The sequence below is a fragment of the Myotis yumanensis genome, unplaced genomic scaffold, assembly GCF_028538775.1.
Source record: "Myotis yumanensis isolate MYYU_CA2020_CCGP unplaced genomic scaffold, mMyoYum1.0.hap1 SCAF_8, whole genome shotgun sequence".
NCBI classification, from domain to species: domain Eukaryota; kingdom Metazoa; phylum Chordata; class Mammalia; order Chiroptera; family Vespertilionidae; genus Myotis; species Myotis yumanensis.
Genome location: NW_027223759.1, coordinates 62,129,238 through 62,140,243, shown reverse-complemented (window position 1 = coordinate 62,140,243; position 11,006 = coordinate 62,129,238). Strand labels below are relative to the sequence as shown.

At 38.0% G+C, this 11,006-nt stretch overlaps 1 non-coding gene across 1 annotated transcript; it reads left to right on the top strand.

The window, feature by feature from the left end:
• Positions 1–972: 972 nt before the first annotated feature.
• On the top strand, positions 973–1,133 carry LOC139015934 (U1 spliceosomal RNA). Its single transcript, XR_011472580.1, has one exon. It is a non-coding gene; the product is annotated as a U1 spliceosomal RNA (small nuclear RNA).
• The last annotated feature ends 9,873 nt before the right edge of the window (positions 1,134–11,006 follow it).

The following is an 11,006-nucleotide window of genomic DNA, read 5'->3' as shown; positions in this document are numbered from 1 at the left end:
TTATTTTGAAACATCTCAAAAACGAAGGTATTCTAAATTTGGGTAATAATACCTTCCTCTGATATGCTGCTGTTGCACCTACCCAGGCAAGGGAAGCAGCAGCAGAGTTTTCCACAAAAGCCACTGGACTGGCATTTAGGACATTAGAATTCTTATCTCTGATACCAGCTCACGCTACAATTCTGAGCAAGTAATCTCACTTCTCTAGATCTCAGAGAGGTCTTGATATCTCAAAAGTCCCTTTCAATCACAATGATCTGTAACAAAGTATTTACTATGTACCAGGAACTGTTTAAAGCATGCAGGCAAATGGGTAAATGTGGGATAAATGGTGACAGAGGGAGACTGGACTGGATGGTGAAACACTATACAATATACAGATGATGTATTATAGAATTGTATACCTGAAACCTATAAATTTCATTAAATGATGTAACTCAAATAAACTCAACAAAATAATGAACAAACTTGAAAAAAATAGTGAACCTATTTAATCTTCACAATCTTCCTATGAGTAAGTGTCCATACTCCAATTAACCCCATTTTATAGATAACTTGCCTAAGGTCACTGTGCTGATTTATTTGATGTGTCAACTTGGTGGACCACAATATCCAGATATTTGTTTCAACATTATTCTGAGTGTTTTTGTGAGGATGTGTTTGGATGTGATTTACATTTATATTGGTGGACTTTAAAGAAAGCAGATTACCCTCCATAATGTGGGTGGGCATCATTCAAATAGTTGAAGTCCTAAATGAAACACAAGCTGATCTTCCATAAGTCCTGGCCTGCCAGAAGACCACCTTCAAACATCATCAGCAACATCACCTCTTTCTGACTTGCCAGCAGACTGCCTTTGAACTGGAACTGCAACTCTTTCTTGAGTCTCCAACCTGCCAGCTCTCTTATCAGATTTTGGATTTACCAATCCTCCAAAATCGTGTGAGCTAATACTTTAAAATAAGTATCTTCTACTTGCCTGGCAGGGAAGATAATATGTTCATGAAGGTGGTTTTCCCAGAGCAAGCTTATCCATTGCACTCTGGATGTGCTGACCCCTGGGATTTCTCCAAATGTGGAAAAATTGACTGCATAGTTTGTTGCAGTGGGGGACTATGTTCATGTTCCCCCCTCAAAAAAAATAAGTCTCTTTACACACACACACACACACACACACACACACACACACAAACATCACATCCATCCTATTTACTCTGTTTATCTGGGGAATCCTGAAAAATGAAGTTACGCACTAGACAATGACTACTATTACTAGTACTTCTAATGGTAGAGCCAGGCTTTGGTCCAGGCAGCCTGGCTTCCCAGGTGGAGGATGACAAAGATTTTATTACGCCAGAGATTGTCCAAGAGGTTGGCAAGACTAGTAAACAGAATTTGTTCTTAATGGTTTTACTCTGTATGTATACACTAATTATTTTATTCAATTGAGCATAATAAACTCATGAAACTTTAGGAAGTAATACTGAAGAACCTAATATCGTATGTGTTTGATTATAGAAAATTATGTATTTGAGGCACACCCCTAATCTTTCAGAGTTGATTTTAGGAAGTAACAGCCATCTTACAAAAGTCCCTTATTGACAGAGATCAAATAATAATCATCACAATAATAATAATAATAATTCTGGACATAAGATAGTCTGACTCACTGTGGTAATCTTTTTTATTTTTTGGCCTTTCTCTCTGCTCAGTAGACACTGTTCTGGAAGTTTATTGGAATACTTGTTCATGGCAGGTGCACTTAAAACTATCACTTTAATATTTCATCCTATTTTATTTCAATTCATTTCTGTTATAGTAGATCCTTATGCTTCCTTGGTAATGTGTACTTATTGTCAATAGTTTTTTTTCAAGGCCCAAATTCAATTCATGATTCTAGAGACATGGCTTCAAACTAGCCCAAGAATTACATCATTAACCAATCACTCATCACCAATGATCCAAATATCTTGTAAGGAGAGAGAAAGGCACAAATACCCTGCATCTTCTTTTCGCTAGAAGTTAGTTTTGGATTCCTACTGAGATATCAACAAAGGTTTTAGATACTCAAGAGTAGCCCCTACTTTCAGATGTGCTCGGTACTGAGGCTGGCGAGGCTTCGATGGTGGAGGTCAGCCATCTGTCTCCACTATTGATATTTGGTTCCAGCACCGGAGGGCTGATAGCTCGGGGAAGACAGGAGACCTCTAAATGAAAATAATACTTAGCTAGGGTTCAAGATCATAGGACTCTTCTGATTTTCATACATGGCTTAAATATTGTCTGTCACTCCCTGGACCCAAATGATCAACTCTGAAACTTATGTCGCAGTGGAGGAAGTAGAGGAGGAAGCATGAGTTGTTCTGTTTCAGACAGAGATGGAGCCATTACAGCCAAACTGAATCAGTGCAAGAGAGAGGGGTTTGGAACATTTGGTTAGTTTCCTTCCTCTCAAATGTCTAGACATCCAAAGAGACTGTGCAGACTTGCTTTTGACTATTCCCGTTAAAGGTCTCTCTTCACGTAAAATGTCACTGGTTATATGGGTTTGTTTGTATTATCTTTGAACTTGATGTATATTATTCTATTTTTGTCAACATCCATTCCCATTTTCTATAAGCTTTAAACTATCCCAGATGTTGAGCAAATGTGAATGCTTTAGAATGTGACCGGCCTCTGTAATCTAGTTTCACAATCACTACTCTCCCTCTCCAAATTCTGTGTAACTGTCAATTTTAAGTGTGCATTGTCTGGGACATTCATATGCTGTACTTTAAGACAGACCCCAACAGTGTAAAAATGTAACCTTGGTTGTCGGTGTCCAAACTGTTTTAAAGGAAAATGGACTCTCAGGTCTGCATGCTTATCTGTTGTTCACAATCACTCTGTACTCCAAAGTGTGTGTTCCCAATGCAAATCATTTAGTTGCCTGTCAAGGCCCTTCTCACTAGGCATTTAGCTTCCAGTATGTTCTGTACAGAGCTTTAAATATGTCAATATGAATATTAAATATGCAAATCAAGATCAAAGTCATCTGATGCTTACTTTTCCTTGGCACTGCAGTGTGACTAACTTCCATGCATCTAAACTCTGCAGACAAAATGTCCTGCTTGATAAAACTGTGTGCGATAAAATTACACCCTAACCTGACAGTACAATGCAGACATGGGCATAATAAAAATGCATGGCCCACCTGCCTTTTACTGAAATTTAGATCATCTTTCCTATCCTCAATTTCCAGCAGTAGATCTATTATTATTGTTAGGGAGGGGCAGCTACACAAACGAGAGCAAAAAGAATAAAGCTAATACAAGAAAGCATGTGCCTGGTCTCAGTAGACATTTGCAACGCAGTTTTGTGTATTATTTATGAGTTATAGGAACAGGCTGTGTTAACAGACCAAGGAAAGAATATTAAAAAAAGATAAATCAGATAACTTTAGAATACATAGGGTGGGCCTGGGGAAAATACATTTGCTTTTGTCCAAAAACAGATCAATATCCTCCTTTTAAAAGAAACTTTCTAACATCAATGTCTTAATGCTAGCATTTTAATTGATTTTTTCTCCATTCTTTTTGGGGGGTCTTTTTAATGAGCAATTTTGTGTAGTCAGTTTGGCCATGTAATAGATCTAATCCTATTGATAAAGAAGGTTGAAAATAAACATAGTCCCAAAAATCCAGGTTAAGCTGGTAAATCATTGATTTAGCAAATAAAAACCACATCATATTTTTGGTTTAACCACTTGTGCAAGTTATGTATCAGGATTTCTTTATAGGAGTTGAAAAACTTGATTAATGAAAGCTGGCCTCTGTGGGGAAAAGAAAAAAAACTGGTTGTTCCATATGTCATAGAAAGGCTTGATTGGAGACTGGGCAGATGATAATTCTTTCCTTTGTGGAGGAAAATTAAATTTCTTTCTACAGCTCTTACTGATCTCAAAGCGAAATGAATTATTTTTGTCTTCAGGATTTTTCTCAATTTGAGACCTGCCACATTGGGGTGGACTCATGACTGGAGAAATGAGCAGCTGCCAACAGTAAACTCCAGGACACTGGACTCTGAGCAAGACCCCACTGGCCTAACACACCATTATTAACAATGTAATGGGTCTTTAAATCTTTTGAGTCTTTGAAAGCTGTAACCACTTAAAATTGTAGCTTGATCAAAGCCTTGTGCATAAGAAAAAGAGTGCTAAAAAAAGAAAATCTTTTGGAAAATATAATTTTTGCCTTGAGCTAGATCTGAAGCACTAACTGCTCATAATCCTCTTGGAGTTTAGGAAAGTGCTGTGTTTTCCTCTTAGATATAGAAAGATGGTCAATTGCCTTTTATTTCTCCATCCCACTCTTGGAAACAGAGTAATTTTGAGAATGTAAGCCAATTGTACTCCAGCCAATGCTCAGCAAGGAGATAGCCACGGAGCTCCTTGGCATTCTAAATCTCCTCACTGTCCTTCACTGGTTTGTTGAATATGGAGATGTGAAGCTGGGAGTGGGTGGTGAATATGAGGATATTTGGGACAGCAGAAAAGTGTCCATTACTGAAAAAAGGGATGCTTAATATTGCTTCTAGGAATTTTCTTATTACAAAACACAGAAATGAGAGAGAGCTGGTGATGGTGAATGGAGAATGTGTCTGGGGGTATGGAAGATAGGACTACTCAAGACTTGAAGAATGGATCAGAGATACCAGCCCTTACACTACCAATATTTGCCAAACAATGTACTGTATGCTGGGAGTAAAAAGACAAGTGGGTTCTTATGCCTTAAATAATGATGATATAGTCAGAGAGATTTATATGCAAATAAATAACTTTACAAACAAATACAATACATGCATTAATATTTGGACTATGTACAGAACATGGAAGTAGTACAGAGATAGAAGTGATTCATTATACTGAAAACAAGTTCAGGTTTTCTGTACATTAGGTTGAGATGGAATGTTTATTCAAAATGGACTATGGACAAGCGATCTTAACAGTAGAGTACTTTGTAGCTTTTATCTGGACTCTAATGCCCTCTTTTTCAAGGAGATACAATGTTGGGGTGTTTGAGTTTGTGTGTGTGTGTGTGTGTGTGTGTTAAGTGAAGAGGGTGATGAAACAAAAGTTTTTTCCTCTCTGCTTCCCATCCTTTGTAAGTGAAATAAATTGTTCTTAAGGCTCTTTGTTATTACTTCCATTTGTGGACAAAATTTGACTTTTACAGGCTTATGCTGATAACTAAACCAGAGTAAGTGAAGTGGAAGCCATATAGATTAATAACTATGATATGTAATAAATTTTCACAAAGCATACAATTTATACTTTAAATCCTTAAGAAAAATTTCATATGCAAGAGAATCATTTCTTTCATGAGCTCAGCTGAGAAGAAATTGGATTGAAAGAAATTCTGATGACATGGAAGAAATCAAGCCAGTTCATAAAAGGTATTTGGAAAATCATTTGCTACTTGTTCATTCTGACACAACCCAAACACCAGAAGCATTGGCAGAAGCAAATGAAAATAAGGGGCAAAAACACCAAAAAAAGAAACAGAATCTTCTCTTAAGAGGGAATGCAATATCAAGTATAACCCTCCAAGGGGAAGGAAGGGGAATAGAACAGCACTACTGAAAGGAACTTTCTGTGATGATGGGGATGTTCTACATCAGTGCAATGCAATCTAGTAGCCATTTGCCACATGTAGCTATTGAGCACTTGAAATGTTTCTAGTGTGACTAAAGAACCAGATGTTTGTATTTTCTTTAATTTTAGCTAACTTAAACAATTACATGTGGCTAGTAGCTTCTATCTTAGCCCAAATCTCAAAAATAGCATTATGGATGAGGAGTTCTACTTTAAAATTAATTCATAAGCTTATTAATTTTCATTAAATATCTCCCCTGTATCCCTATTTTCTTGTATTTAAAATGGTTTTAACAATTAATAGCCTTAAAGTAAATATGCAATGACATAATATAATCTCATGTGGGTTCCTTATGTTAGGTCTTATTAATAAACTAGAGGCCCAGTGCACAAAATTCATGCACTGGGGGGCAGGGGGGGTGTGATACCTCAGCCCAGCCAGTGCCCTCTCGCAGTCTGGAAGCCCTTGGAGGATGTCCAACTGATGGCTTAGGCCCACTTCCCATGATGGCTTAGGCCCGCTCCCTGTGGGACATTCTTAGCACTGCCGCAGAGGTGGGAGAGGCTCCCACCACTGCCACTGTGCTTGCAAGCCGTGAGCCAGGTTTCTGGCTGAGCGGCACTCCCCCTGTGGGAGTGCACTGACCACCAGGCGGAAGCTCATAGTGACCAGTTGTTCCACCGTTCGGTCGATTTGCATATTAGCCTTTTATTATATAGGATTTTCTAGTTTAAGAGACAAGGGATTTGGAGATGAATTTGGATTTTTATAGAATTTCTTCAGGTAACATAATTGTAGAAATAATTATTAAAATGCCTCTGCTCATAGAGCTTGAAAGATGATGGATTGATTTTAATATGATTTCAACTAAATGTGATGGAAAAATAATTGAGGGAACAATCAACTCTGACAGGGAGAGGATTGGGATATGGTGGGTTTGGGCTGAGTGTGATAGAGAGAGGAAGGAAGGCCCTCCCAAACAAAGGAGCCCACCACTAACAAAGGCACAGAGGTGGGAAAGGGTCGGACCTGCAGGGCTGCTGAATTTCTATGGCCTGGCTCTAGTGTAGTTGTGGTTGAGACTTACAAGAAAGGTAGATTTATCTGATTCTCTGAAGAACCTAAAATGCCTACTTGGGCTTTATATTGTGATTGTGTAGGCAATGAAGTGTTTGGTAAATGAGAAACAAGATCTGGTCTATGATTTAGAAAAATACCTCTAGTGTCAGTGTTACTGAACTTGTAGAAAAATGTGGAGGGATGAAGACCAGTTAGAAGGATATAGGAAGAGGTCAAGAGGTGGATATAGCAAAAAGTGAAGAGTAACACAATCCTAATAAAGAACTAATAAAAAGGGGGATGAATATGGTTCAACAGAATCCACAAAATTTGGTAACCTAAGATACTAGTATGTGCGTGCTTAGGGAAAGAGAGTAAAAGGTTACTGTGAAGCTTTAAGTTTAGGTGGCTGAGTGATAATAGTCATCAAGCTAGGGAAGAAAGACAAGACCAGGCTTGTTGACTGTGAGGTATTAACTTGGCATCCACCTAAAGATGACAAAACAAATACAGAGATGAATTAAAATTCTTCAAATGGATATTAGGCCAGCGCCTCAAAATCAACATGCCCAAACCTGAGCAAGTATTTAGTGGATGTCCAACTAGGTACTGGAAATGCAAGTCTTGAGCTCAACAGAGAGGTCATGAATAAGAGACATTATTCATCTGAATAGAAATGATAGCGAAAGTCATAAAAGTATGAGCCTATTAAGAAGACAACATTGTGTAGCTCACAAAAGAGAAGAAGGGCAGGATAAGGGAGGATAAGGGCTCATACTTGGGATATGTGTCAGCAAGGAAGACAGGAAATAAAAACAAAGAATTTGGGGAAGGACTCAGGAAGAAAATGACCACATTAAGAGAAGAATAGCTTTCATGTAACTTGAGTCTGCACATTAAATAAAATAAAAATACCCAAACTAGCCATTAATTACTTTCTATAGATTACTTTCCAAACCATGTAGGCCCTAGGGTGGAAAAGCTGTGGCATCTTCATGTAATATGGTCTGTCTGACAGGAAGACCAATGTCTAGGGGTGGGTAGGGTTAAAGAGGCTATGGACACGCAAAGGGAGCATTCCCTATGTTTGTTATGCATTACTACAAATTGAGGGGAAGAATGAGTGCAGCCAAAATTATATAACTGAGACTTGATGTGAGTCAATGACAGTTATCAGCAGTGAGGGATACTCCAAGATCAGCTGTTTCTATCTAGTTTCTGAAAAAAGTAACTTCAACTCTATGAATCTTCAGTGTCCTCTCATCTAACAGAGGTCGAATCCATGGCATTCATAAAATAGTTGTGAGAATTAAAAGATACAATGCACCTGGCATGACTGGGGTTTGATAAAGGTTAGTACTCTTCCCTTATTTCTCTTCTTCATAGTTTGGTATCAGGCATGCGTGGGTTATTTTGTGTTATCCTTCATGTGTCGCCCAGTGTAGTTGGAAGAGATTCCAAGCCCCTGGAAAAGGACAATTTCATCTCATCCAAAGATGCCTTGTTACAGTATTTGCACCCTTAAATCACCTTGATTCCCTAGAAATCAAAACTCTTTGGGTTAATGTTTCTACATTCAATTTGAGCTTATTGTTTCTGGTATTTAAAACATAAAATTTAAAAAGACAAGAAAATATCAAAAAAATAATTATTCATATCAGAGAACTTTGAAATTAATCCATCTTGCCCTAACCAGTTTGGCTCAGTGTATAGAGCATTGGCCTGCGGACTGAAGGGTCCTAGGTTCGATTCCGGTCAAGGGCATGTACCTTGGTTGCGGGCACATCCCCAGTAGGAGGTGTGCAGGAGGCAGCTGATCAATGTTTCTCTCTCATTGATGTTTCTAACTCTCTGTCCCTCTACCTTCCTCTCTGTAAAAAATCAATAAAATATATTAAAAAAGAAATTAATCCATCTATATATTCATATAACAGAGTTGTTATTGGTTATTGTTTTCTAGGAGAATAGGACAGGATGAGGACAAAGAACAGAATTGAGAATCTTTTCAATATTTTGCCTGAATGGTCATGCAGTCTGGAATTCAATGAGAAAAAATATGGGATATATGGGTAATCTAAGTCAATCCATGTTTGGTGATTAGGAGAGAATTATGGGTTGTGTTGATATGTCAGTCTGTTTCATAGCTCTCCACTAAAGAGTAAATTAAAGTATATTTTGTAAATGTATGTTCATAGCTTATAGCAGAAATTTGTGCTTCTCTATAATGAGTAAACACATTAAAAATATGTGCTTTACTTCAGAAAATTGGCAAATAAAGGGACCTAAAATGAGAGGTATTCATTGGATGATTCATTGATTCATATAATCATTCATGTAACGAAGTATTCATTGAGCCATACTATGTTCCATCTGTTTATCAGGAGCTGGGCTAAAGTGTGGATTAGATAAACAGGGTTCTTTGTCTCACAGAGTGTACAGTCCAGTAGGTAAGATAGAAATTGTACAAATAATTGTAAGTATGAGAAGTTTTAGAAAGGTATTACAGAACATACAAGTAGGGCCTCTCCATCAAGGGGTATAATAGCAATAATAATAATAATAATAATAATAATAATAATAAACACTTGTATAGTGCTTACTATGGACCAGACCAGGCTCAATCCCCAGTAGGGGCATGAAGGTGGCAGCCATCAATGATTCTCTCTCATCATTGATCTCTCTCTCTCTCTCTCTCTCTCTCTCCCTTCCTCTCTGAAATCAATAAAAATATATATTTTTTAAAAGCACTTTACATATGTAATTATATTTAATCTACTTTTCAACCCTATGAGGTGGGTACTATTATTACCTCCATTTAACAGAGGGGGAAAAAAACCTGAGTCACAGAAAGTTTCAGTAATTTGCCCAAGCTCACATGGTCAGTATGTGGTGAAGGCAGGATTTTAATTCAGAATGTACATGATGCTCAAAAACCTGTGAGCTTGATAACTGCAAATTAGAAAAACAGATATATCTAAGCCATCTAAAAAACTGATTTGTTTCATCTTGTGTATTTTAGAAGAGGAAAAAGCACAGAAAAATCTACTTTTTAATGACCTTTTTAAGCCTGATATATGAGACCATAACTGACCAACTCCTTTGAAAACCACAAATACAATATTTCTTGACCTGTGCTTCTTAGACTGGATCTAGTTTTAGTGTCTGTGTCCAAAAGCAGTCTGCTCATCAAGCACTAGCTTGCTCCTTTACAAGTCGCTTGTCCTGTGTTTGTTCTCATGGGAACAAGAATAGCAACAACAGAGGCTGTTGCTCAGAACACAAAAGAGAAGATAAGCCTGAAAGATAGACTGTGAACCTATCAGCCTTTGTCACAGCCTTTCCCACACTTACTGGTGCCATAGAGGTGATGCAAGCTGAGGCTCAAGCATGATATCAATGCCCAACTGATGCTGCTCGCATTAACACCCACCCTTCCACCCTTCCGGATGACGTGGTGCAGCAGGTGCTTTGGGTGCTCAAGTCACATCCCTGGACCCAGCTCTGACTCCAGAGCAGGTGTGTGGGCAACTTGGTGCAGGCTCTTTGTTCTTCTGCCTCAGGGCTTCCTTCTAAGTCATGGAGGCCTATTCAGTACAAAAAGGGGTGGGAGTAGGGAAAGCTCTTAGGGGCAACATTAGACCCATTGGGGGTGGGCATGCAAAGTTATTTAAATCTGCACAGGTAAGAAACCAAGGATGAAGGATATTTAAAAACAAAAGATCTTCCAAAACTTGGATGGTGTAGAAAAAAGAGATAGGAAATAGAACAATACATATTCTGTCATCACTCACAGGTGGAAATGAACAGAGGCTTGCAAAAAGAATGTAGGATTAAGAACATTGTATAAAACAACATAATGGCAATCATACATAACAAACATAAAAACCTTTCAAATTTTATGAATAAATGCATATACACAGCCACAGAAATACATATCTTATAGAAAACCATACAAAGAATAAAAACAGAGACGATAACACAAAATTTTTCATGTATCTAAGAGCAAACGTTTTCATATTAATAGATGTATTAATGGATAGATTTGCTTGTTAAAGAGAAAAACATATATATAGCCTTAAAGTAAAGATGCAATGACATAATATAATCTCATGTGGGTTCCTTATGTTAGGTCTTATTAATAAACTAGAGGCCCAGTGCACAAAATATGCAAATAGACCGAAATGGCAGAACAACCAAACAGTCGAACAACTCATCGCTATGACCACCAGGGGGTGTATGCAGAACATGGCAGGTGTCAGCAGCAGGCAGCAGAGGGTGGAACATGGCAGACATCGGCTGCGGTGGGATGGTGG